Consider the following 27,557-nt stretch of genomic DNA (forward strand, 5'->3'; position numbering starts at 1 on the left):
ATTAGTCTGAACGGATATTTGTAACAAACAAAAGACATCAGGGACACACAGAAAACATCACACTGAAGGGGCATTTGTAACAAACAATAGACATCAGTGTCACACAGGAAACATTACACTGAAGGGACATTTGTAACAAACAATAGACATCAGGGTCACACAGGAAACATCACTCTGAAAGGACATTTGTAACAAACAATAGACATCTGGGTCACACAGCAAACATCAATCTGTAAAGACATTTGTAACAAACAATAGAAATCTGTGTCAAAGAGGAAACATCACTCTAAAGCAGATTGGTAACAAACAATAGACATCAGGGTCACACAGGAAACATCACTCTGAAAGGACATTGGTAAGAAACAATAGACATCAGGGTCACACAGGAAACATCACACTGAAGGGACATTTGTAAGAAACAATAGACATCTGAGTCACCAGGAAGAGTCACTCTAAAAGGACATTTGCAACAAACAACTGACATCAGTGTCATACAGGAAACATCACACTGAAGGGGCATTTGTAACAAACAACAGACATCAGTGTCACATAGGAAACATTACACTGAAGGGACATTTGTAAGAAACAATAGACATTTGTGTCAAACAGGAAACATCACTCTAAAAGGACATGTGTAACAAACAATAGACATCTGTGTCACACAGCAAACATCACTCGGAAAGGATATTTGTAACAAGCAATAGACATCAGGGTCACAGAGGACGCATCACTCTGAAAGGACATTTGTAACAAGCAGTAGACATCTGTATCACACAGGAAGCATCACTCTGCAAGGACATTTGTAACAAACAATAGACATCAGGGTCACACAGGAAACATCACTCTGAAAGGACATTTGTAACAAACAATAGACATCTGGGTCACACAGGAAACATCACTCTGAAAGAACATTTGTAACAAACAGTAGACATCAGGGTCACACAGGAAACCTCACTCAGAAAGGACATTTGCAACAAACAATAGACATCAGGGTCATACAGGAAACATCACTCTGAACGGACATTTGTAACAAACAATAGACATCAGGGTCACACAGGAAACATCACTCTGAAAGGACATTTGTAAAAAATAATAGAGATCTGCGTCACACAGGAAACATCACTCTGAAAGGACATTTGTAACAAACAATAGACATACGGGTCACACAGGAATCATCACTCTGAAAGGATCTTTGTACCAAACAATAGACATCAGTGTCACACAGGACACATCACTCTGAAAGGCATTTGTAACAAGCAGTAGACATCTGGGTCACACAGGAAGCATCACTCTGAAAGGACATTTATAACAAACAATAGACATAAGTGTCATACAGGAAACATCACACTGAAAGGACATTTGCAACAAACAAAAGACATCAGTGTCATACAGGAAACATCACTCTGAACGGACATTTGTAACAAACAATAGACATCAGGGTCACAGAGGAAACCTCACTCAGAAAGGGCATTCGTAACAAACAATAGACATCTGGGTCACACAGGAAAAATGACTCTGAACGGACATTTGCAACAAACAATAGACATCAGGGTCATACAGGAAACATCACTCTGAACGGACATTTGTAACAGACAATAGACATCAGGGTCACACAGGAAACATCACTCTGAAAGGACATTTGTAACAAACAATAGACATCTGTGTCACACAGGAAACATCACTCTGAAAGGACATTTGTAACAAGCAATAGACATCTGTGACACACAGGAAACAGCACTCTGAAAGGATATTTGAAACAAGTAATAGACATGTGTGACACACAGGAAACATCAACACAAAAAGGAAATTTGTAACAAACAATAGACATCTGTGTCACACAGGAAAAACCACTCTGAAAGGATATTTGTAACAAACAATAGACATCTGGGTCACACAGGAAACATCACTCTGATAGGACATCTGTAACAAACAATAGACATCTGGGTCACACAGGAAGTATTACTCTGATAGGACATTTGTAACAAACAATAGACATCAGGGTCACACAGGAAAAATCACTCTGAAAGGACATTTGTAACAAACAATAGACATCCGGGTCATACAGGAAACATCACTCTGAACGGACATTTGTAACAAACAATAGACATCAGGGTCACACAGGAAACATCACTCTGAAAGGACATTTGTAACAAACAATAGACATCTGTGTCACACAGGAAACATCACTCTGAAAGGACATTTGTAACAAGCAATAGACATCTGTGACACACAGGAAACAGCACTCTGAAAGGATATTTGTAACAATAGACATGTGTGACACACAGGAAACATCAACACAAAAAGGAAATTTGTAACAAACAATAGACATCTGTGTCACACAGGAAAAACCACTCTGAAAGGATATTTGTAACAAACAATAGACATCTGGATCACACAGGAAACATCACTCTGATAGGACATCTGTAACAAACAATAGACATCAGGGTCACACAGGAAACATCACTCTGAAAGGACATTTGTAACAAGCAATAGACATCTGGGTCACACAGGAAACATCACTCTGAAAGGACATTTGTAACAAACAATAGACATCAGGGTCACACAGGAAACATCACTCTGATAGGACATTTGTAACAAATAATAGACATCTGGGTAACACAGGAAACATCATTCTGATAGGACATTTGTAACAAACAATAGACATCAGGTTCACACAGGAAACATCACTCTGAAAGGACATTTGTAATAAGCAATCGACATCTGGGTCATACAGGAAACATCACTCTGAAAGGACATTTGTAAAAAATAATAGAGATCTGCGTCACACAGGAAACATCACTCTGAAAGGACATTTGTAACAGACAATAGACATCAGTGTCACATAGGAAACATTACAATGAAGGGACATTTGTAAGAAACAATAGACATCTCAGTCACCAGGAAGCAACACTCTGAAAGGACCTTTGTAACAAACAATAGACATGAGGGTCACACAGGAAACATCACACTGAAGGGACATTTGTAAGAAACAATAGACATCTGAGTCACCCAGGAAGCATCACACTAAAAGGACATTTGCAACAAGCTGTAGACGTCTCTGTCACACAGGAAGCATCACTCTGCAAGGACATTTGTAACAAACAATAGACATCTGTGACACACAGGAAACAGCACTCTGAACGGACATTTGCAACAAACAATAGACATCTGGGTCATACAGGAAACATCACTCTGAAAGGACATTTGTAAAAAATAATAGAGATCTGCGTCACACAGGAAACATCACTCTGAAAGGACATTTGTAACAAACAATAGACATACGGGTCACACAGGAATCATCACTCTGAAAGGATCTTTGTACCAAACAATAGACATCAGTGTCACACAGGACACATCACTCTGAAAGGCATTTGTAACAAGCAGTAGACATCTGGGTCACACAGGAAGCATCACTCTGAAAGGACATTTATAACAAACAATAGACATAAGTGTCATACAGGAAACATCACACTGAAAGGACATTTGCAACAAACAATAGACATCAGTGTCATACAGGAAACATCACTCTGAACGGACATTTGGAACAAACGATAGACATCAGGGTCACACAGAAAACATCACACTGAAGGGGCATTTGTAACAAACAATAGACATCAGTGTCACACAGGAAAGATTACACTGAATGGACATTTGTAAGAAACAATAGACATCTGAGTCACCAGGAAGCATCACTCTAAAAGGACATTTGCAACAAGCTGTAGACGTCTCTGTCACACAGGAAGCATCACTCTGCAAGGACATTTGTAACAACAAGTAGACATCAGGGTCACACAGGAAACATCACTCTGAAAGGACATTTGTAACAAACAATAGACATCTGGGTCACACAGGAAACCTCACACTGAAAGAACATTTGTAACAAACAATAGACATCAGGATCACACAGGAAACATCACTCTGAAAGGACATTTGTAACAGACAATAGACATCTGGGTCACACAGGAAACATCACTCTGAAAGGACATTTGTAACAAACAATAGACATCAGGGTCACACAGGAAACCTCACTCAGAAAGGACATTCGTAACAAACAATAGACATCAGGGTCACACAGGAAACATGACTCTGAACGGACATTTGCAACAAACAATAGACATCTGGGTCACACAGGAAACAGCACTCTGAAATGACAGTTGTAAAAAATAATAGAGATCTGTGTCACACAGGAAACATCACTCTGAAAGGACATTTGTAACAAACAATAGACATCCGAGTCACACAGGAAACATCACTCTGAAAGGACATTTGTATCAAACAATAGACATAAGGGTCACACAGGACACATCACTCTGAAAGGACATTTGCAACAAGCTGTAGACATGTGTGTCACACAGGAAGCATCACTCTGCAAGGACATTTGTAACAAGAAATAGACATCTGTGACACACAGGAAACATCAACTCAAAAAGGACATTTGTAGCAAGCAATAGACATCAGGGTCACACAGGAAACACCACTCTGAAAGGATATTTGTAACAAACAATAGACATCTGGGTCACACAGGAAACATCACTCTGATAGGAAATCTGTAACAAACAATAGACATCTGTGTCACACAGGAAACATCACTCTGAAAGGACATTTGTAACAAGCAATAGACATCTGTGACACACAGGAAACAGCACTCTGAAAGGATATTTGTAACAAGTAATAGACATGTGTGACACACAGGAAACATCAACACAAAAAGGAAATTTGTAACAAACAATAGACATCTGTGTCACACAGGAAACAGCACTCTGAAAGGATATTTGTAACAAGTAATAGACATGTGTGACACACAGGAAACATCAACACAAAAAGGATATTTGTAACAAACAATAGACATCTGGGTCACACAGGAAACATCACTCTGATAGGACATCTGTAACAAACAATAGACATCTGGGTCACACAGGAAACATCACTCTGATAGGACATTTGTAACAAACAATAGACATCAGGGTCACACAGGAAACCTCACTCAGAAAGGACATTCGTAACAAACAATAGACATCAGGGTCACACAGGAAACATGACGCTGAACGGACATTTGTAACAAACAATAGACATCAGGGTCACACAGGAAACATCACTCTGAAAGGACATTTGTAACAAACAATAGACATCTGTGTCACACAGGAAACATCACTCTGAAAGGACATTTGTAACAAGCAATAGACATCTGTGACACACAGGAAACAGCACACTGAAAGGATATTTGTAACAAGTAATAGACATGTGTGACACACAGGAAACATCAACACAAAAAGGAAATTTGTAACAAACAAAAGACATCTGTGTCACACAGGAAACACCACTCTGAAAGGATATTTGTAACAAACAATAGACATCTGGGTCACAAAGGAAACATCACTCTGATAGGACATTTGTAACAAACAATAGACATCAGTGTCACACAGGAAACATCACTCTGAAAGGACATTTGTAACAAACAATAGACATCTCTGTCACACAGGAAAAATCACTCTGAAAGGACATGTGTAACAAACAGTAGACATCTGTGTCACACAGGAAACATCACTCTGAAAGGACATTTGTAACAAGCAATAGACATCTGGGTCACACAGGAAACATCACTCTGAAAGGACAGTTGTAAAAAATAATAGAGATCTGTATCACACAGGAAACATCACTCTGAAAGGACATTTGTACCAAACAATAGACATCAGGGTCACACAGGACACATCACTCTGAAAGGACATTTGTAACAAGCTGTAGACATCTGTGTCACACAGGAAGCATCACTCTGCAAGGACAATTTGTAACAAGAAATAGACATCTGTGACACACAGGAAACATCAACTCAAAAAGGACATTTGTAACAAGCAATAGACATCAGGGTCATACAGGAAACATCACTCTGAACGGACATTTGTAACAAACAATAGACATCAGGGTCATACAGGAAACATCACTCTGAAAGGACATTTGTAACAAACAATAGACATCTGTGTCACACAGGAAACATAACTCTGAATGGACATTTGTAACAAACAATAGACATCTGGGTCACACAGGAAACATCAATCTGATAGGACATTTGTAACAAATAATAGACATCTGGGTCACACAGGAAACATCATTCTGATAGGACATTTGTAACAAACAATAGACATCAGGTTCACACAGGAAACATCACTCTGAAAGGACATTTGTAATAAGCAATCGACATCTGGGTCATACAGGAAACATCACTCTGAAAGGACATTTGTAAAAAATAATAGAGATCTGCGTCACACAGGAAACATCACTCTGAAAGGACATTTGTAACAAACAATAGACATCAGTGTCACATAGGAAACATTACAATGAAGGGACATTTGTAAGAAACAATAGACATCTCAGTCACCAGGAAGCAACACTCTGAAAGGACCTTTGTAACAAACAATAGACATCAGGGTCACACAGGAAACATCACTCTGAAAGGACATTTGTAACAAACAATAGACATCTGTGACACACAGGAAACAGCACTCTGAACGGACATTTGCAGCAAACAATAGACATCTGGGTCACACAGGAAACAGCACTCTGAAAGGACAGTTGTAAAAAATAATAGAGATCTGTGTCACACAGGAAACATCACTCTGAATAGACATTTGTAACAAACAATAGACATCCGGGTCACACAGGAAACATCACTCTGAAAGGACATTTGTATCAAACAATAGACATAAGGGTCACACAGGACACATCACTCTGAAAGGACATTTGTAACAATCTGTAGACATGTGTGTCACACAGGAAGCATCACTCTGCAAGGACATTTGTAACAAGAAATAGACGTCTGTGACACACAGGAAACATCAACTCAAAAAGGACATTTGTAACAAACAATAGACATCAGGGTCACACAGGAAACTCCACTCTGAAAGGATATTTGTAACAAACAATAGACATCTGGGTCACACAGGAAACATCACTCTGATAGGACATCTGTAACAAACAATAGACATCTGTGTCACACAGGAAACATCACTCTGAAAGGACATTTGTAACAAGCAATAGACATCTGTGACACACAGGAAACAGCACTCTGAAAGGATATTTGTAACAAGTAATAGACATGTGTTACACACAGGAAACATCACTCTGATAGGACATCTGTAACAAACAATAGACATCTGTGTCACACAGGAAACATCACTCTGAAAGGACATTTGTAACAAGCAATAGACATCTGTGACACACAGGAAACAGCACTCTGAAAGGATATTTGTAACAAGTAATAGTCATGTGTGACACACAGGAAACATCACTCTGAAAGGACATTTGTAACAAACAATAGACATCTGGGTCACACAGGAAACATCATTCTCAAAGAACATTTGTAACAAACAATAGACATCAGAGTCACACAGGAAACATAACTCTGAAAGGACAGTTGTAAAAAATAATAGAGATCTGTGTCACACAGGACGCATCACTCTGCAAGGACATTTGTAACAAACAATAGACATCTGTGTCACACAGGAAACATCACTCTGAAAGGACATTTGTAACAAGCAATATACATCTGTGACACACAGGAAACATCAACTCAAAAAGGACATTTGTAACAAGCAATAGACATCAGGGTCATACAGGAAACATCACTCTGAAAGGACATTTGTAACAAGCTGTAGACATCTGTGTCACACAGGAAGCATCACTCTGCAAGGACATTTGTAACAAACAATAGACATCTGGGTCACACAGGAAACATCACTCCGAAAGGACATTTGTAACAAACAATAGACATCTGGGTCACACAGGAAACATCATTCTCAAAGAACATTTGTAACAAACAATAGACATCAGGGTCACACAGGACACATCACTCTGAAAGGACATTTGTAACAAGCAGTAGACATCTGGGTCACGCAGGAAACATCACTCTGAAAGGACATTTGTAACAAACAATATACATAAGTGCCATACAGGAAACATCACACTGAAAGGACATTTGCAACAAACAACAGACATCAGTGTCATACAGGAAACATTAGTCTGAACGGATATTTGTAACAAACAAAAGACATCAGGGACACACAGAAAACATCACACTGAAGGGGCATTTGTAACAAACAATAGACATCAGTGTCACACAGGAAACATTACACTGAAGGGACATTTGTAACAAACAATAGACATCAGGGTCACACAGGAAACATCACTCTGAAAGGACATTTGTAACAAACAATAGACATCTGGGTCACACAGCAAACATCAATCTGTAAAGACATTTGTAACAAACAATAGAAATCTGTGTCAAAGAGGAAACATCACTCTAAAGCAGATTGGTAACAAACAATAGACATCAGGGTCACACAGGAAACATCACTCTGAAAGGACATTGGTAAGAAACAATAGACATCAGGGTCACACAGGAAACATCACACTGAAGGGACATTTGTAAGAAACAATAGACATCTGAGTCACCAGGAAGAGTCACTCTAAAAGGACATTTGCAACAAACAACTGACATCAGTGTCATACAGGAAACATCACACTGAAGGGGCATTTGTAACAAACAACAGACATCAGTGTCACATAGGAAACATTACACTGAAGGGACATTTGTAAGAAACAATAGACATTTGTGTCAAACAGGAAACATCACTCTAAAAGGACATGTGTAACAAACAATAGACATCTGTGTCACACAGCAAACATCACTCGGAAAGGATATTTGTAACAAGCAATAGACATCAGGGTCACAGAGGACGCATCACTCTGAAAGGACATTTGTAACAAGCAGTAGACATCTGTATCACACAGGAAGCATCACTCTGCAAGGACATTTGTAACAAACAATAGACATCAGGGTCACACAGGAAACATCACTCTGAAAGGACATTTGTAACAAACAATAGACATCTGGGTCACACAGGAAACATCACTCTGAAAGAACATTTGTAACAAACAGTAGACATCAGGGTCACACAGGAAACCTCACTCAGAAAGGACATTTGCAACAAACAATAGACATCAGGGTCATACAGGAAACATCACTCTGAACGGACATTTGTAACAAACAATAGACATCAGGGTCACACAGGAAACATCACTCTGAAAGGACATTTGTAACAAACAATAGACATCTGTGTCACACAGGAAACAACACTCTGAAAGGACATTTGTAACAAGTAATAGACATCTGTGACACACAGGAAACATCAACTCAAAAAGGACATTTTTAACAAGCAATATACATTTGTGTCACACAGGATACACCACTCTGAAAGGATATTTGTAACATGCAATAGACATCTGTGACACACAGGAAACATCAACACAAAAAGGAAATTTGTAACAAACAATAGACATCTGTGCCACACAGGAAACACCACTCTGAAAGGATATTTGTAACAAACAATAGACATCTGGGTCACACAGGAAACATCACTCTGATAGGACATTTGTAACAAACAATAGACATCTGGGTCACACAGGAAACATCACTCTGATAGGACATTTGTAACAAACAATAGACATCAGGGTCACACAGGAACCATCACTGTGAAAGGACATTTGTAACAAGCAATAGTGATCTGGGTCACACAGGAAACATCACTCTGAAAGGACAGTTGTAAAAAATAATAGAGATCTGTGTCACACAGGAAACATCACTCTGAAAGGACATTTGTAACAAGCAATATACATCTGTGACACACAGGAAACATCAACTCAAAAAGGACATTTGTAACAAGCAATAGACATCTGGGTCACACAGGAAACATCACTCTGATAGGACATTTGTAACAAACAATAGACATCTGGGTCACACAGAAAACATCACTCTGATAGGACATTTGTAACAAACAATAGACATCAGGGTCACGCAAGAAACATCACTCTGAAAGGACATTTGTAACAAACAATAGACATCCGGGTCACACATGAATCATCACTCTGAAAGGACATTTGTACCAAACAATAGACATCAGGGTCACATAGGAAGCATGACTCTGAAAGGACATTTGTAACAAAAAATAGACATCTCTGTCACACAGGAAACATCACTCTGAAAGGACATGTTTAACAAACAATAGACATCTGTGTCACACAGGACGCATCACTCTGAAAGGATATTTGTAACATGCAATAGACATCTGTGACACACAGGAAACATCAACACAAAAAGGAAATTTGTAACAAACAATAGACATCTGTGCCACACAGGAAACACCACTCTGAAAGGATATTTGTAACAAACAATAGACATCTGGGTCACACAGGAAACATCACTCTGATAGGACATTTGTAACAAACAATAGACATCTGGGTCACACAGGAAACATCACTCTGATAGGACATTTGTAACAAACAATAGACATCAGGGTCACACAGGAACCATCACTCTGAAAGGACATTTGTAACAAGCAATAGACATCTGGGTCACACAGGAAACATCACTCTGAAAGGACAGTTGTAAAAAATAATAGAGATCTGTGTCACACAGGAAACATCACTCTGAAAGGACATTTGTAACAAACAATAGACATCAGGGTCACACAGGAAACATCACTCTGATAGGACATTTGTACCAAACAATAGACATCAGGGTCACACAGGAAACATCACTCTGAAAGGACATTTGTAACAAGCAATATACATCTGTGACACACAGGAAACATCAACTCAAAAAGGACATTTGTAACAAGCAATAGACATCAGGGTCATACAGGAAACATCACTCTGAACGGACATTTGTAACATACAATAGACATCTGGGACACAGGAAACATCACTCTGATAGGACATTTGTAACAAACAATAGACATCTGGGTCACACAGAAAACATCACTCTGATAGGACATTTGTAACAAACAATAGACATCAGGGTCACGCTAGAAACATCACTCTGAAAGGACATTTGTAACAAACTATAGACATCCGGGTCACACATTAATCATCACTCTGAAAGGACATTTGTACCAAACAATAGACATCAGGGTCACATAGGAAGCATCACTCTGAAAGGACATTTGTAACAAAAAATAGACATCTCTGTCACACAGGAAACATCACTCTGAAAGGACATGTTTAACAAACAATAGACATCTGTGTCACACAGGACGCATCACTCTGAAAGGACATTTGTAACAAGCAGTAGACATCTGGGTCACACAGGAAGCATCACTCTGAAAGGACATTTGTAACAAACAATAGACATAAGTGTCATACAGGAAACATCACACTGAAAGGACATTTGCAACAAACAATAGACATCAGTGTCATACAGGAAACATCACTCTGAACGGACATTTGTAACAAACAATAGACATCAGGGTCATACAGGAAACATCACTCTGAACGTACATTTGTAACAAACAATAGACATCAGGGTCACACAGGAAACATCACTCTGAATGGACATTTGTAACAAACAATAGACATCTGGGTCACACAGGAAGCATCACTGTGAAAGGATATTTGTAACAAACAATAGACATCCGGGTCACACAGGAAGCATCACTCTGCAAGGACATTTGTAACAAACAATAGACATCTGTGTCACACCGGAAACATCACTCTGAAAGGACATTTGGAACAAACAATATACATCTGTGACACACAGGAAACATGAACTCAAAAAGGACATTTGTAACAAACAATAGACATCTGTGTCACACAGGAAACACCACTCTGAAAGGAAATTTTGTAACAAAGAATACACATCTGGGTCACACAGGAAACATCACTCTGATAGGACATTTGTAACAAACAATAGACATCTGGGTCACACAGGAAACATCACTCTGATAGGACATTTGTTACAAACAATAGACATCAGGGTCACACAGGAACCATCACTCTGAAAGGACATTTGTAACAAGCAATAGACATCTGGGTCACAAAGGAAACATCACTCTGAAAGGACAGTTGTAAAAAATAATAGAGATCTGTGTCACACAGGAAACATCACTCTGAAAGGATATTTGTAACAAACAATAGACAACTGGGACACACAGGAAACATCACTCTGATATGACATTTGTAACAAACAATAGACATCTGGGTCACACAGGAAACATCACTCTGAAAGGATATTTGTAACAAACAATAGACATCTGGGTCACACAGGAAACATAACTCTGATAGGACATTTGTAACAAACAATAGACATCTGGGTCACACAGGAAACATCACTCTGATAGGACATTTGTAACAAACAATAGACATCAGGGTCACACAGGAAACAGCACTCTGAAAGGACAGTTGTAAAAAATAATGGACATCTGTGACACACAGGAAACATCACTCGGAAAGGACATTTGTAACAAACAATAGACATCTGGGTCACACAGGAAGCATCACTGTGAAAGGATATTTTCTAACAAACAATAGACATTCGTGTCACACAGGAAGCATCACTCTGCAAGGACATTTGTAACAAACAATAGACATCTGTGTCACACAGGAAACATCACTCTGAAAGGACATTTGTAACAAGCAATATACATCTGTGACACACAGGAAACATCAACTCAAAAAGGACATTTGTAACAAACAATAGACATCTGTCTCACACAGGAAACACCACTCTGAAAGGATATTTGTAACAAACAATAGACATCTGGGTCACACAGGAAACATCACTCTGATAGGACATTTGTAACAAACAATAGACATCAGGGTCACACAGGAAACATCACTCTGAAAGGACAGTTGTAAAAAACAATAGAGATCTGTGTCACACAGGAAATATCACTCTGAAAGGACATTTGTAACAAACAATAGACATCTGGGTCACACAGGAAGCATCACTGTGAAAGGATATTTGTAACAAACAATAGACATCCGGGTCACACAGGAAGCATCACTCTGCAAGGACATTTGTAACAAACAATAGACATCTGTGTCACACAGGAAACATCACTCTGAAAGGACATTTGTAACAAGCAATATACATCTGTGACACACAGGAAACATCAACTCAAAAAGGACATTTGTAACAAGCAATAGACATCAGGGTCATACAGGAAACATCACTCTGAACGGACATTTGTAACATACAATAGACATCTGGGTCAGACAGGAAACATCACTCTGATAGGACATTTGTAACAAACAATAGACATCTGGGTCACACAGAAAACATCACTCTGATAGGACATTTGTAACAAACAATAGACATCAGGGTCACACAAGAAACATCACTCTGAAAGGACATTTGAAACAAACAATAGACATAACTGTCATACAGGAAAAATCACACTGAAAGGACATTTGTAACAAACAATAGACATAACTGTCATACAGGAAAAATCACACTGAAAGGACATTTGTAACAAACAATATACATCAGTGTCATACAGGAAACATCACTCTGAACGGACATTTGTAACAAACAATAGACATCAGTGTCACACAGAAAACATCACACTGAAGGGGCATTTGTAACAAACAATAGACATCAGTGTCACACAGGAAAAATTACACTGAAGGGACATTTGTAAGAAACAATAGACATCTGAGTCACCAGGAAGCATCACTCTAAAAGGACATTTGTACCAAGCAATAGACATCTGTGACACACAGGAAACATCAATTCAAAAAGGACATTTGTAACAAGCAATCAACATCTGTGTCACACAGGAAACACTACTCTGAAATTGATATTTGTAACAAGTAATAGACATCTGTGACACACAGGAAACATCAACACAAAAAGGAAATTTGTAACAAACAATAGACATCTGTGTCACACAGGAAACACCACTCTGAAAGGATATTTGTAACAAACAATAGACATCTGGGTCACACAGGAAACATCACTCTGATAGGACATTTGTAACAAACAATAGACATCTGGCTCACACAGGAAACATCACTCTGAAAGGACATTTGTAACAAACAATAGACATCAGGGTCACACAGGAAATATCACTCTGAAAGGACATTTGTAACAAGCAATAGACATCTGGGTCACACAGGAAACATCACTCTGAAAGGACAGTTGTAAAAAATAATATAGATCTGTGTCACACAGGAAACATCACTCTGAAAGGACATTTGTAACAAACAATAGACATCTGGGTCACACAGGAAGCATCACTGTGAAAGGATATTTGTAACAAACAATAGACATCCGGGTCACACAGGAAGCATCACTCTGCAAGGACATTTGTAACAAACAATAGACATCTGTGTCACACAGGAAACATCACTCTGAAAGGACATTTGTAACAAGCAATATATATCTGTGACACACAGGAAACATCAACTCAAAAAGGTCATTTGTAACAAGCAATAGACATCAGGGTCATACAAGAAACATCACTCTGAACGAACATTTGTAACATACAATAGACATCTGGGTCACACAGGAAACATCTCTCTGATAGGACATTTGTAACAAACAATAGACATCTGGGTCACACAGAAAACATCACTCTGATAGGACATTTGTAACAAACAATAGACATCAGGGTCACACAAGAAACATCACTCTGAAAGGACATTTGTAACAAGGAATAGACATCTGGGTCACACAGGAAACATCACTCTGAAAGGACATTTGTAACAAGCAGTAGACATCTGGGTCACACAGGAAGCATCACTCTGAAAGGACATTTGTAACAAACAATAGACATAACTGTCATACAGGAAACATCACACTGAAAGGACATTTGTAACAAACAATATACATCAGTGTCATACAGGAAACATCACTCTGAACGGACATTTGTAACAAACAATAGACATCAGGGTCACACAGAAAACATCACACTGAAGGGGCATTTGTAACAAACAATAGACATCAGTGTCACACAGGAAAGATTACACTGAAGGGACATTTGTAAGAAACAATAGACATCTGAGTCACCAGGAAGCATCACTCTAAAAGGACATGTGTAACAAACAATAGACATCTGTGTCACACAGCAAACATCACTCTGAAAGGATATTTGTAACAAGCAATAGACATCAGGTTCACAGAGGACGCATCACTCTGAAAGGACATTTGTAACAAGCAGTAGACATCTGTGTCACACAGGAAGCATCACTCTGCAAGGACATTTGTAACAAACAATAGACATCAGGGTCACACAGGAAACATCACTCTGAAAGGACATTTGTAACAAACAATAGACATCTGGGTCACACAGGAAACATCACTCTGAGAGAACATTTGTAACAAACAATAGACATCAGGTCACACAGGAAACCTCACTCAGAAAGGACATTCGTAACAAACAATAGACATCAGGGTCACACAGGAAACATGAATCTGAACGGACATTTGCAACAAACAATAGACATCAGGGTCATACAGGAAACATCACTCTGAACGGACATTTGTAACAAACAATAGACATCAGGGTCACACAGGAAACATCACTCTGAAAGGACATTTGTAACAAACAATAGACATCTGTGTCACACAGGAAACAACACTCTGAAAGGACATTTGTAACAAGTAATAGACATCTGTGACACACAGGAAACATCAACTCAAAAAGGACATTTTTAACAAGCAATAGACATTTGTGTCACACAGGATACACCACTCTGAAAGGATATTTGTAACATGCAATAGACACCTGTGACACACAGGAAACATCAACACAAAAAGGAAATTTGTAACAAACAATAGACATCTGTGTCACACAGGAAACACCACTCTGAAAGGATATTTGTAACAAACAATAGACATCTGGGTCACACAGGAAACATCACTCTGATAGGACATTTGTAACAAACAATAGACATCTGGGTCACACAGGAAACATCACTCTGATAGGACATTTGTAACAAACAATAGACATCAGGGTCACACAGGAACCATCACTCTGAAAGGACATTTGTAACAAGCAATAGACATCTGGGTCACACAGGAAACATCACTCTGAAAGGACAGTTGTAAAAAATAATAGAGATCTGTGTCACACAGGAAACATCACTCTGAAAGGACATTTGTAACACACAATAGACATCTGGGTCACACAGGAAGCATCACTGTGAAAGGATATTTGTAACAAACAATAGACATCCGGGTCACACAGGAAGCATCACTCTGCAAGGACATTTGTAACAAACAATAGACATCTGTGTCACACAGGAAACATCACTCTGAAAGGACATTTGTAACAAGCAATATACATCTGTGACACACAGGAAACATCAACTCAAAAAGGACATTTGTAACAAGCAATAGACATCAGGGTCATACAGGAAACATCACTCTGAACGGACATTTGTAACATACAATAGACATCTGGATCACACAGGAAACATCACTCTGATAGGACATTTGTAACAAACAATAGACATCTGGGTCACACAGAAAACATCACTCTGATAGGACATTTGTAACAAACAATAGACATCAGGGTCACGCAAGAAACATCACTCTGAAAGGACATTTGTAACAAACAATAGACATCCGGGTCACACATGAATCATCACTCTGAAAGGACATTTGTACCAAACAATAGACATCAGGGTCACATAGGAAGCATCACTCTGAAAGGACATTTGTAACAAAAAATAGACATCTCTGTCACACAGGAAACATCACTCTGAAAGGACATGTTTAACAAACAATAGACATCTGTGTCACACAGCACGCATCACTCTGAAAGGACATTTGTAACAAGCAGTAGACATCTGGGTCACACAGGAAGCATCACTCTGAAAGGACATTTGTAACAAACAATAGACATAAGTGTCATACAGGAAACATCACACTGAAAGGACATTTGCAACAAACAATAGACATCAGTGTCATACAGGAAACATCACTCTGAACGGACATTTGTAACAAACAATAGACATCAGGGTCATACAGGAAACATCACTCTGAACGGACATTTGTAACAAACAATAGACATCTGGGTCACACAGGAAACACCACTCTGAAAGGATATTTGTAACAAACAATAGACATCTGGGTCACACAGGAAACATTACTCTGATAGGACATTTGTAACAAAGAATAGACATCAGGGTCACACAGGAAACATCACTCTGATAGGACATTTGTAACAAACAATAGACATCAGGGTCACACAGGAAACATCACTCTGAAAGGACAGTTGTAAAAAATAATAGAGATCTGTGTCACACAGGAAACATCACTCTGAAAGGACATTTGTAACAAACAATAGACATCTGGGTCACACAGGAAGCATCACTGTGAAAGGATATTTTCTAACAAACAATAGACATTCGGGTCACACAGGAAGCATCACTCTGCAAGGACATTTGTAACAAACAATAGACATCTGTGTCACACAGGAAACATCACTCTGAAAGGACATTTGTAACAAGCAATATACATCTGTGACACACAGGAAACATCAACTCAAAAAGGACATTTGTAACAAACAATAGACATCTGTGTCACACAGGAAACACCACTCTGAAAGGATATTTGTAACAAACAATAGACATCTGGGTCACACAGGAAACATCACTCGGAAAGGACAGTTGTAAAAAATAATAGAGATCTGTGTCACACAGGAAACATCACTCTGAAAGGACATTTGTAACAAACAATAGACATCTGGGTCACACAGGAAGCATCACTGTGAAAGGATATTTGTAACAAACAATAGACATCCGGGTCACACAGGAAGCATCACTCTGCAAGGACATTTGTAACAAACAATAGACATCTGTGTCACACAGGAAACATCACTCTGAAAGGACATTTGTAACAAGCAATATACATCTGTGACACACAGGAAACATCAACTCAAAAAGGACATTTGTAACAAACAATAGACATCTGTGTCACACAGGAAACACCACTCTGAAAGGAAATTTTGTAACAAAGAATACACATCTGGGTCACACAGGAAACATCACTCTGATAGGACATTTGTAACAAACAATAGACATCTGGGTCACACAGGAAACATCACTCTGATAGGACATTTGTAACAAAAATAGACATCAGGGTCACACAGGAACCATCACTCTGAAAGGACATTTGTAAAAAATAATAGAGATCTGTGTCACACAGGAAACATCACTCTGAAAGGATATTTGTAACAAACAATAGACAACTGGGTCACACAGGAAACATCACTCTGATATGACATTTGTAACAAACAATAGACATCTGGGTCACACAGGAAACATCACTCTGAAAGGATATTTGTAACAAACAATAGACATCTGGGTCACACAGGAAACATCACTCTGATAGGACATTTGTAACAAACAATAGACATCTGGGTCACACAGGAAACATCACTCTGATAGGACATTTGTAACAAACAACAGACATCAGGGTCACACAGGAAATATCACTCTGAAAGGACATTGGTAACAAGCAATAGACATCTGGGTCACACAGGAAACAGCACTCTGAAAGGACAGTTGTAAAATATAATAGAGATCTGTGTCACACAGGAAACATCACTCTGAAAGGACATTTGTAACAAACAATAGACATCTGGGTCACACAGGAAGCATCACTGTGAAAGGATATTTTCTAACAAACAATAGACATTCGGGTCACACAGGAAGCATCACTCTGCAAGGACATTTGTAACAAACAATAGACATCTGTGTCACACAGGAAACATCACTCAGAAAGGACATTTGTAACAAGCAATATACATCTGTGACACACAGGAAACATCAACTCAAAAAGGACATTTGTAACAAACAATAGACATCTGTGTCACACAGGAAACACCACTCTGAAAGGATATTTGTAACAAACAATAGACATCTGGGTCACACAGGAAACATTACTCTGATAGGACATTTGTAACAAAGAATAGACATCAGGGTCACACAGGAAACATCACTCTGATAGGCCATTTGTAACAAACAATAGACATCAGGGTCACACAGGAAACATCACTCTGAAAGGACAGTTGTAAAAAATAATAGAGATCTGTGTCACACAGGAAACATCACTCTGAAAGGACATTTGTAACAAACAATAGACATCTGGGTCACACAGGAAGCATCACTGTGAAAGGATATTTGTAGCAAACAATAGACATCCAGGTCACACAGGAAGCATCACTCTGCAAGGACATTTGTAACAAACAATAGACATCTGTGTCACACAGGAAACATCACTCTGAAAGGACATTTGTAACAAGCAATATACATCTGTGACACACAGGAAACATCAACTCAAAAAGGACATTTGTAACAAGCAGTAGACATCAGGGTCATACAGGAAACATCACTCTGAAAGGACATTTGTAACAAACAATAGACATCAGTGTCATACAGGAAACATCACTATGAACGGACATTTGTAACAAACAATAGACATCAGGGTCACACAGAAAACATCACTCTGAAGGGGCATTTGTAACAAACGATAGACATCAGTGTCACACAGGAAAGATTACACTGAAGGGACATTTGTAAGAAACAATAGACATCTGAGTCACCAGGAAGCATCACTCTAAAAGGTCATTTGTAACAAGCTGTAGACATCTGGGTCACACAGGAAGCATCACTCTGCAAGTACATTTGTATCAAACAATTGACATCAGGGTCACACAGGAAACCTCACTGAGAAAGGACATTCGTAACAAACAATAGACATCAGGTTCACACAGGAAACATGACTCTGAACAGACATTTGCAACAACAATAGACATCAGGGTCATACAGGAAACATCACTCTGAACGGACATTTGTAACTAACAAGAGACATCAGGGTCACACAGGAAACATCACTCTGAAAGGACATTTGTAACAAGCAATAGACATCTGTGACAGACAGGAAACATCAACTCAAAAAGGACATTTGTAACAAGCAATCGACATCTGTGTCACACAGGAAACACGACTCTGAAAGGCTATTTGTAACAAGTAATAGACATCTGTGACACACAGGAAACATCAACACAAAATTAAATTTGTAACAAACAATAGACATCTGTGTCACACAGGAAACACCACTCTGAAAGGATATTTGTAACAAACAATAGACATCTGGGTCACACAGGAAACATCACTCTGATAGGACATTTGTAACAAACAATAGACATCTGGGTCACACAGGAAACATCAGTCTGATAGGACATTTGTAACAAACAATAGACATCTGTGACACACAGGAAACATCAACTCAAAAAGGACATTTGTAACAAGCAATAGACATCTGTGTCACACAGGAAACATCACTCTGAACGGACATTTGTAACAAACAATAGACATCCCGGTCACACAGGAATCATCACTCTGAAAGGACATTTGTAACAAACAATAGACATCTCTGTCACACAGGAAACATCACTTTGAAAGGACATGTGTAACAAACAATAGACATCTGTGTCACACAGGACGCATCACTCTGAAAGGACATTTGTAACAAGCAGTAGACATCTGTGTCACACAGGAAGCATCACTCTGAAAGGACATTTGTAACAAACAATAGACATAAGTGTCATACAGGAAACATCACACTGAAAGGACATTTGCAACAAAGAATAGACATCAGTGTCATACAGGAAACATCACTCTGAAAGGACATTTGTAACAAGCTGTAGACATCTGGGTCACACAGGAAGCATCACTCTGCAAGGACATTTGTATCAAACAATAGACATCAGGGTCACACAGTAAACCTCACTCAGAAAGGACATTCGTAACAAACAATAGACATCAGGGTCACACAGGAAACATGACTCTGAACAGACATTTGCAACAAACAATAGACATCACGGTCACACAGGAAACATCACTCTGAACGGACATTTGTAACTAACAAGAGACATCAGGGTCACACAGGAAACATCACTCTGAAAGGACATTTGTAACAAACAATAGACATCAGGGTCACACAGGAAACATCACTCTGAAAGGACAATTGTAACAAGCAATAGACATCTGTGACACACAGGAAACATCAACTCAAAAAGGACATTTGTAACAAACAATAGACATCTGTGTCACACAGGAAACACCACTCTGAAAGGATATTTGTAACAAACAATAGACATCTCTGTCACACAGGACACATCAGTCTGAAAGGACATTTGTAACAAGCAATAGACATCTGGGTCACACAGGAAACATCACTCTGAAAGGACAGTTGTAAAAAATAATACAGATCTGTGTCACACAGAAAACATCACTCTGACAGGACATTTGTAACAAACAATAGACATCTCTGTCACACAGGACACATCAGTCTGAAAGGACATTTGTAACAAGCAATAGACATCTGGGTCACACAGGAAACATCACTCTGAAAGGACATTTGCAACAAACAATAGACATCAGGGTCACACAGGAAACCTCACTCTGAAAGGACATTTGCAACAAACAATAGACATCAGGGTCACACAGGAAACATCACTCTGATAGGACATTTGTAACAAACAATAGACATCAGGGTCACACAGGAAACATCACTCGGAAAGGACAGTTGTAAAAAATAATAGAGATCTGTGTCACACAGGAAACATCACTCTGAAAGGACATTTGTAACAAACAATAGACATCTGGGTCACACAGGAAGCATCACTGTGAAAGGATATTTGTAACAAACAATAGACATCCGGGTCACACAGGAAGCATCACTCTGCAAGGACATTTGTAACAAACAATAGACATCTGTGTCACACAGGAAACATCACTCTGAAAGGACATTTGTAACAAGCAATATACATCTGTGACACACAGGAAACATCAACTCAAAAAGGACATTTGTAACAAACAATAGACATCTGTGTCACACAGGAAACACCACTCTGAAAGGAAATTTTGTAACAAAGAATACACATCTGGGTCACACAGGAAACATCACTCTGATAGGACATTTGTAACAAACAATAGACATCTGGGTCACACAGGAAACATCACTCTGATAGGACATTTGTAACAAACAATAGACATCAGGGTCACACAGGAACCATCACTCTGAAAGGACATTTGTAAAAAATAATAGAGATCTGTGTCACACAGGAAACATCACTCTGAAAGGATATTTGTAACAAACAATAGACAACTGGGTCACACAGGAAACATCACTCTGATATGACATTTGTAACAAACAATAGACATCTGGGTCACACAGGAAACATCACTCTGAAAGGATATTTGTAACAAACAATAGACATCTGGGTCACACAGGAAACATCACTCTGATAGGACATTTGTAACAAACAATAGACATCTGGGTCACACAGGAAACATCACTCTGATAGGACATTTGTAACAAACAACAGACATCAGGGTCACACAGGAAATATCACTCTGAAAGGACATTGGTAACAAGCAATAGACATCTGGGTCACACAGGAAACAGCACTCTGAAAGGACAGTTGTAAAATATAATAGAGATCTGTGTCACACAGGAAACATCACTCTGAAAGGACATTTGTAACAAACAATAGACATCTGGGTCACACAGGAAGCATCACTGTGAAAGGATATTTTCTAACAAACAATAGACATTCGGGTCACACAGGAAGCATCACTCTGCAAGGACATTTGTAACAAACAATAGACATCTGTGTCACACAGGAAACATCACTCAGAAAGGACATTTGTAACAAGCAATATACATCTGTGACACACAGGAAACATCAACTCAAAAAGGACATTTGTAACAAACAATAGACATCTGTGTCACACAGGAAACACCACTCTGAAAGGATATTTGTAACAAACAATAGACATCTGGGTCACACAGGAAACATTACTCTGATAGGACATTTGTAACAAAGAATAGACATCAGGGTCACACAGGAAACATCACTCTGATAGGCCATTTGTAACAAACAATAGACATCAGGGTCACACAGGAAACATCACTCTGAAAGGACAGTTGTAAAAAATAATAGAGATCTGTGTCACACAGGAAACATCACTCTGAAAGGACATTTGTAACAAACAATAGACATCTGGGTCACACAGGAAGCATCACTGTGAAAGGATATTTGTAGCAAACAATAGACATCCGGGTCACACAGGAAACATCAGTCTGATAGGACATTTGTAACAAACAATAGACATCTGTGACACACAGGAAACATCAACTCAAAAAAGACATTTGTAACAAGCAATAGACATCTGTGTCACACAGGAAACATCACTCTGAACGGACATTTGTAACAAACAATAGACATCCCGGTCACACAGGAATCATCACTCTGAAAGGACATTTGTAACAAACAATAGACATCTCTGTCACACAGGAAACATCACTTTGAAAGGACATGTGTAACAAACAATAGACATCTGTGTCACACAGGACGCATCACTCTGAAAGGACATTTGTAACAAGCAGTAGACATCTGTGTCACACAGGAAGCATCACTCTGAAAGGACATTTGTAACAAACAATAGACATAAGTGTCATACAGGAAACATCACACTGAAAGGACATTTGCAACAAAGAATAGACATCAGTGTCATACAGGAAACATCACTCTGAAAGGACATTTGTAACAAGCTGTAGACATCTGGGTCACACAGGAAGCATCACTCTGCAAGGACATTTGTATCAAACAATAGACATCAGGGTCACACAGTAAACCTCACTCAGAAAGGACATTCGTAACAAACAATAGACATCAGGGTCACACAGGAAACATGACTCTGAACAGACATTTGCAACAAACAATAGACATCACGGTCACACAGGAAACATCACTCTGAACGGACATTTGTAACTAACAAGAGACATCAGGGTCACACAGGAAACATCACTCTGAAAGGACATTTGTAACAAACAATAGACATCAGGGTCACACAGGAAACATCACTCTGAAAGGACAATTGTAACAAGCAATAGACATCTGTGACACACAGGAAACATCAACTCAAAAAGGACATTTGTAACAAGCAATCGACATCTCTGTCACACAGGAAACACGACTCTGAAAGGGTATTTGTAACAAGTAATAGACATCTGTGACACACAGGAAACATCAACACAAAAAGGAAATTTGTAACAAACAATAGACATCTGTGTCACACAGGAAACACCACTCTGAAAGGATATTTGTAACAAACAATAGACATCTCTGTCACACAGGACACATCAGTCTGAAAGGACATTTGTAACAAGCAATAGACATCTGGGTCACACAGGAAACATCACTCTGAAAGGACAGTTGTAAAAAATAATACAGATCTGTGTCACACAGAAAACATCACTCTGAAAGGACATTTGTAACAAACAATAGACATCTCTGTCACACAGGACACATCAGTCTGAAAGGACATTTGTAACAAGCAATAGACATCTGGGTCACACAGGAAACATCACTCTGAAAGGACAGTTGTAAAAAATAATACAGATCTGTGTCACACAGAAAACATCACTCTGAAAGGACATTTGTAACAAACAATAGACATCTCTGTCACACAGGACACATCAGTCTGAAAGGACATTTGTAACAAGCAATAGACATCTGGGTCACACAGGAAACATCACTCTGAAAGGACATTTGCAACAAACAATAGACATCAGGGTCACACAGGAAACCTCACTCTGAAAGGACATTTGCAACAAACAATAGACATCAGGGTCACACAGGAAACATCACTCTGATAGGACATTTGTAACAAACAATAGACATCAGGGTCACACAGGAAACATCACTCGGAAAGGACAGTTGTAAAAAATAATAGAGATCTGTGTCACACAGGAAACATCACTCTGAAAGGACATTTGTAACAAACAATAGACATCTGGGTCACACAGGAAGCATCACTGTGAAAGGATATTTGTAACAAACAATAGACATCCGGGTCACACAGGAAGCATCACTCTGCAAGGACATTTGTAACAAACAATAGACATCTGTGTCACACAGGAAACATCACTCTGAAAGGACATTTGTAACAAGCAATATACATCTGTGACACACAGGAAACATCAACTCAAAAAGGACATTTGTAACAAACAATAGACATCTGTGTCACACAGGAAACACCACTCTGAAAGGAAATTTTGTAACAAAGAATACACATCTGGGTCACACAGGAAACATCACTCTGATAGGACATTTGTAACAAACAATAGACATCTGGGTCACACAGGAAACATCACTCTGATAGGACATTTGTAACAAACAATAGACATCAGGGTCACACAGGAACCATCACTCTGAAAGGACATTTGTAAAAAATAATAGAGATCTGTGTCACACAGGAAACATCACTCTGAAAGGATATTTGTAACAAACAATAGACAACTGGGTCACACAGGAAACATCACTCTGATATGACATTTGTAACAAACAATAGACATCTGGGTCACACAGGAAACATCACTCTGAAAGGATATTTGTAACAAACAATAGACATCTGGGTCACACAGGAAACATCACTCTGATAGGACATTTGTAACAAACAATAGACATCTGGGTCACACAGGAAACATCACTCTGATAGGACATTTGTAACAAACAACAGACATCAGGGTCACACAGGAAATATCACTCTGAAAGGACATTGGTAACAAGCAATAGACATCTGGGTCACACAGGAAACAGCACTCTGAAAGGACAGTTGTAAAATATAATAGAGATCTGTGTCACACAGGAAACATCACTCTGAAAGGACATTTGTAACAAACAATAGACATCTGGGTCACACAGGAAGCATCACTGTGAAAGGATATTTTCTAACAAACAATAGACATTCGGGTCACACAGGAAGCATCACTCTGCAAGGACATTTGTAACAAACAATAGACATCTGTGTCACACAGGAAACATCACTCAGAAAGGACATTTGTAACAAGCAATATACATCTGTGACACACAGGAAACATCAACTCAAAAAGGACATTTGTAACAAACAATAGACATCTGTGTCACACAGGAAACACCACTCTGAAAGGATATTTGTAACAAACAATAGACATCTGGGTCACACAGGAAACATTACTCTGATAGGACATTTGTAACAAAGAATAGACATCAGGGTCACACAGGAAACATCACTCTGATAGGCCATTTGTAACAAACAATAGACATCAGGGTCACACAGGAAACATCACTCTGAAAGGACAGTTGTAAAAAATAATAGAGATCTGTGTCACACAGGAAACATCACTCTGAAAGGACATTTGTAACAAACAATAGACATCTGGGTCACACAGGAAGCATCACTGTGAAAGGATATTTGTAGCAAACAATAGACATCCGGGTCACACAGGAAGCATCACTCTGCAAGGACATTTGTAACAAACAATAGACATCTGTGTCACACAGGAAACATCACTCTGAAAGGACATTTGTAACAAGCAATATACATCTGTGACACACAGGAAACATCAACTCAAAAAGGACATTTGTAACAAGCAATAGACATCAGTGTCATACAGGAAACATCACTATGAACGGACATTTGTAACAAACAATAGACATCAGGGTCACACAGAAAACATCACACTGAAGGGGCATTTGTAACAAACGATAGACATCAGTGTCACACAGGAAAGATTACACTGAAGGGACATTTGTAAGAAACAATAGACATCTGAGTCACCAGGAAGCATCACTCTAAAAGGACATTTGTAACAAGCTGTAGACATCTGGGTCACACAGGAAGCATCACTCTGCAAGTACATTTGTATCAAACAATTGACATCAGGGTCACACAGGAAACCTCACTGAGAAAGGACATTCGTAACAAACAATAGACATCAGGTTCACACAGGAAACATGACTCTGAACAGACATTTGCAACAAACAATAGACATCAGGGTCATACAGGAAACATCACTCTGAACGGACATTTGTAACTAACAAGAGACATCAGGGTCACACAGGAAACATCACTCTGAAAGGACATTTGTAACAAGCAATAGACATCTGTGACAGACAGGAAACATCAACTCAAAAAGGACATTTGTAACAAGCAATCGACATCTGTGTCACACAGGAAACACGACTCTGAAAGGGTATTTGTAACAAGTACTAGACATCTGTGACACACAGGAAACATCAACACAAAAGTAAATTTGTAACAAACAATAGACATCTGTGTCACACAGGAAACACCACTCTGAAAGGATATTTGTAACAAACAATAGACATCTGGGTCACACAGGAAACATCACTCTGATAGGACATTTGTAACAAACAATAGACATCTGGGTCACACAGGAAACATCAGTCTGATAGGACATTTGTAACAAACAATAGACATCTGTGACACACAGGAAACATCAACTCAAAAAGGACATTTGTAACAAGCAATAGACATCAGGGTCATATAGGAAACATCACTCTGAAAGGACATTTGTAACAAACAATAGACATCTCTGTCACACAGGAAACATCACTTTGAAAGGACATGTGTAACAAACAATAGACATCAGGGTCACACAGGAAACATCACTCTGAAAGGACATTTGTAACAAACAATAGACATCTCTGTCACACAGGAAACATCACTTTGAAAGGACATGTGTAACAAACAATAGACATCTGTGTCACACAGGACGCATCACTCTGAAAGGACATTTGTAACAAGCAGTAGACATCTGTGTCACACAGGAAGCATCACTCTGAAAGGACATTTGTAACAAACAATAGACATAAGTGTCATACAGGAAACATCACACTGAAAGGACATTTGCAACAAAGAAT

Source organism: Hypanus sabinus, chromosome 3 (genome assembly GCF_030144855.1).
Source record: "Hypanus sabinus isolate sHypSab1 chromosome 3, sHypSab1.hap1, whole genome shotgun sequence".
Classification (NCBI taxonomy): Eukaryota; Metazoa; Chordata; class Chondrichthyes; order Myliobatiformes; family Dasyatidae; genus Hypanus; species Hypanus sabinus.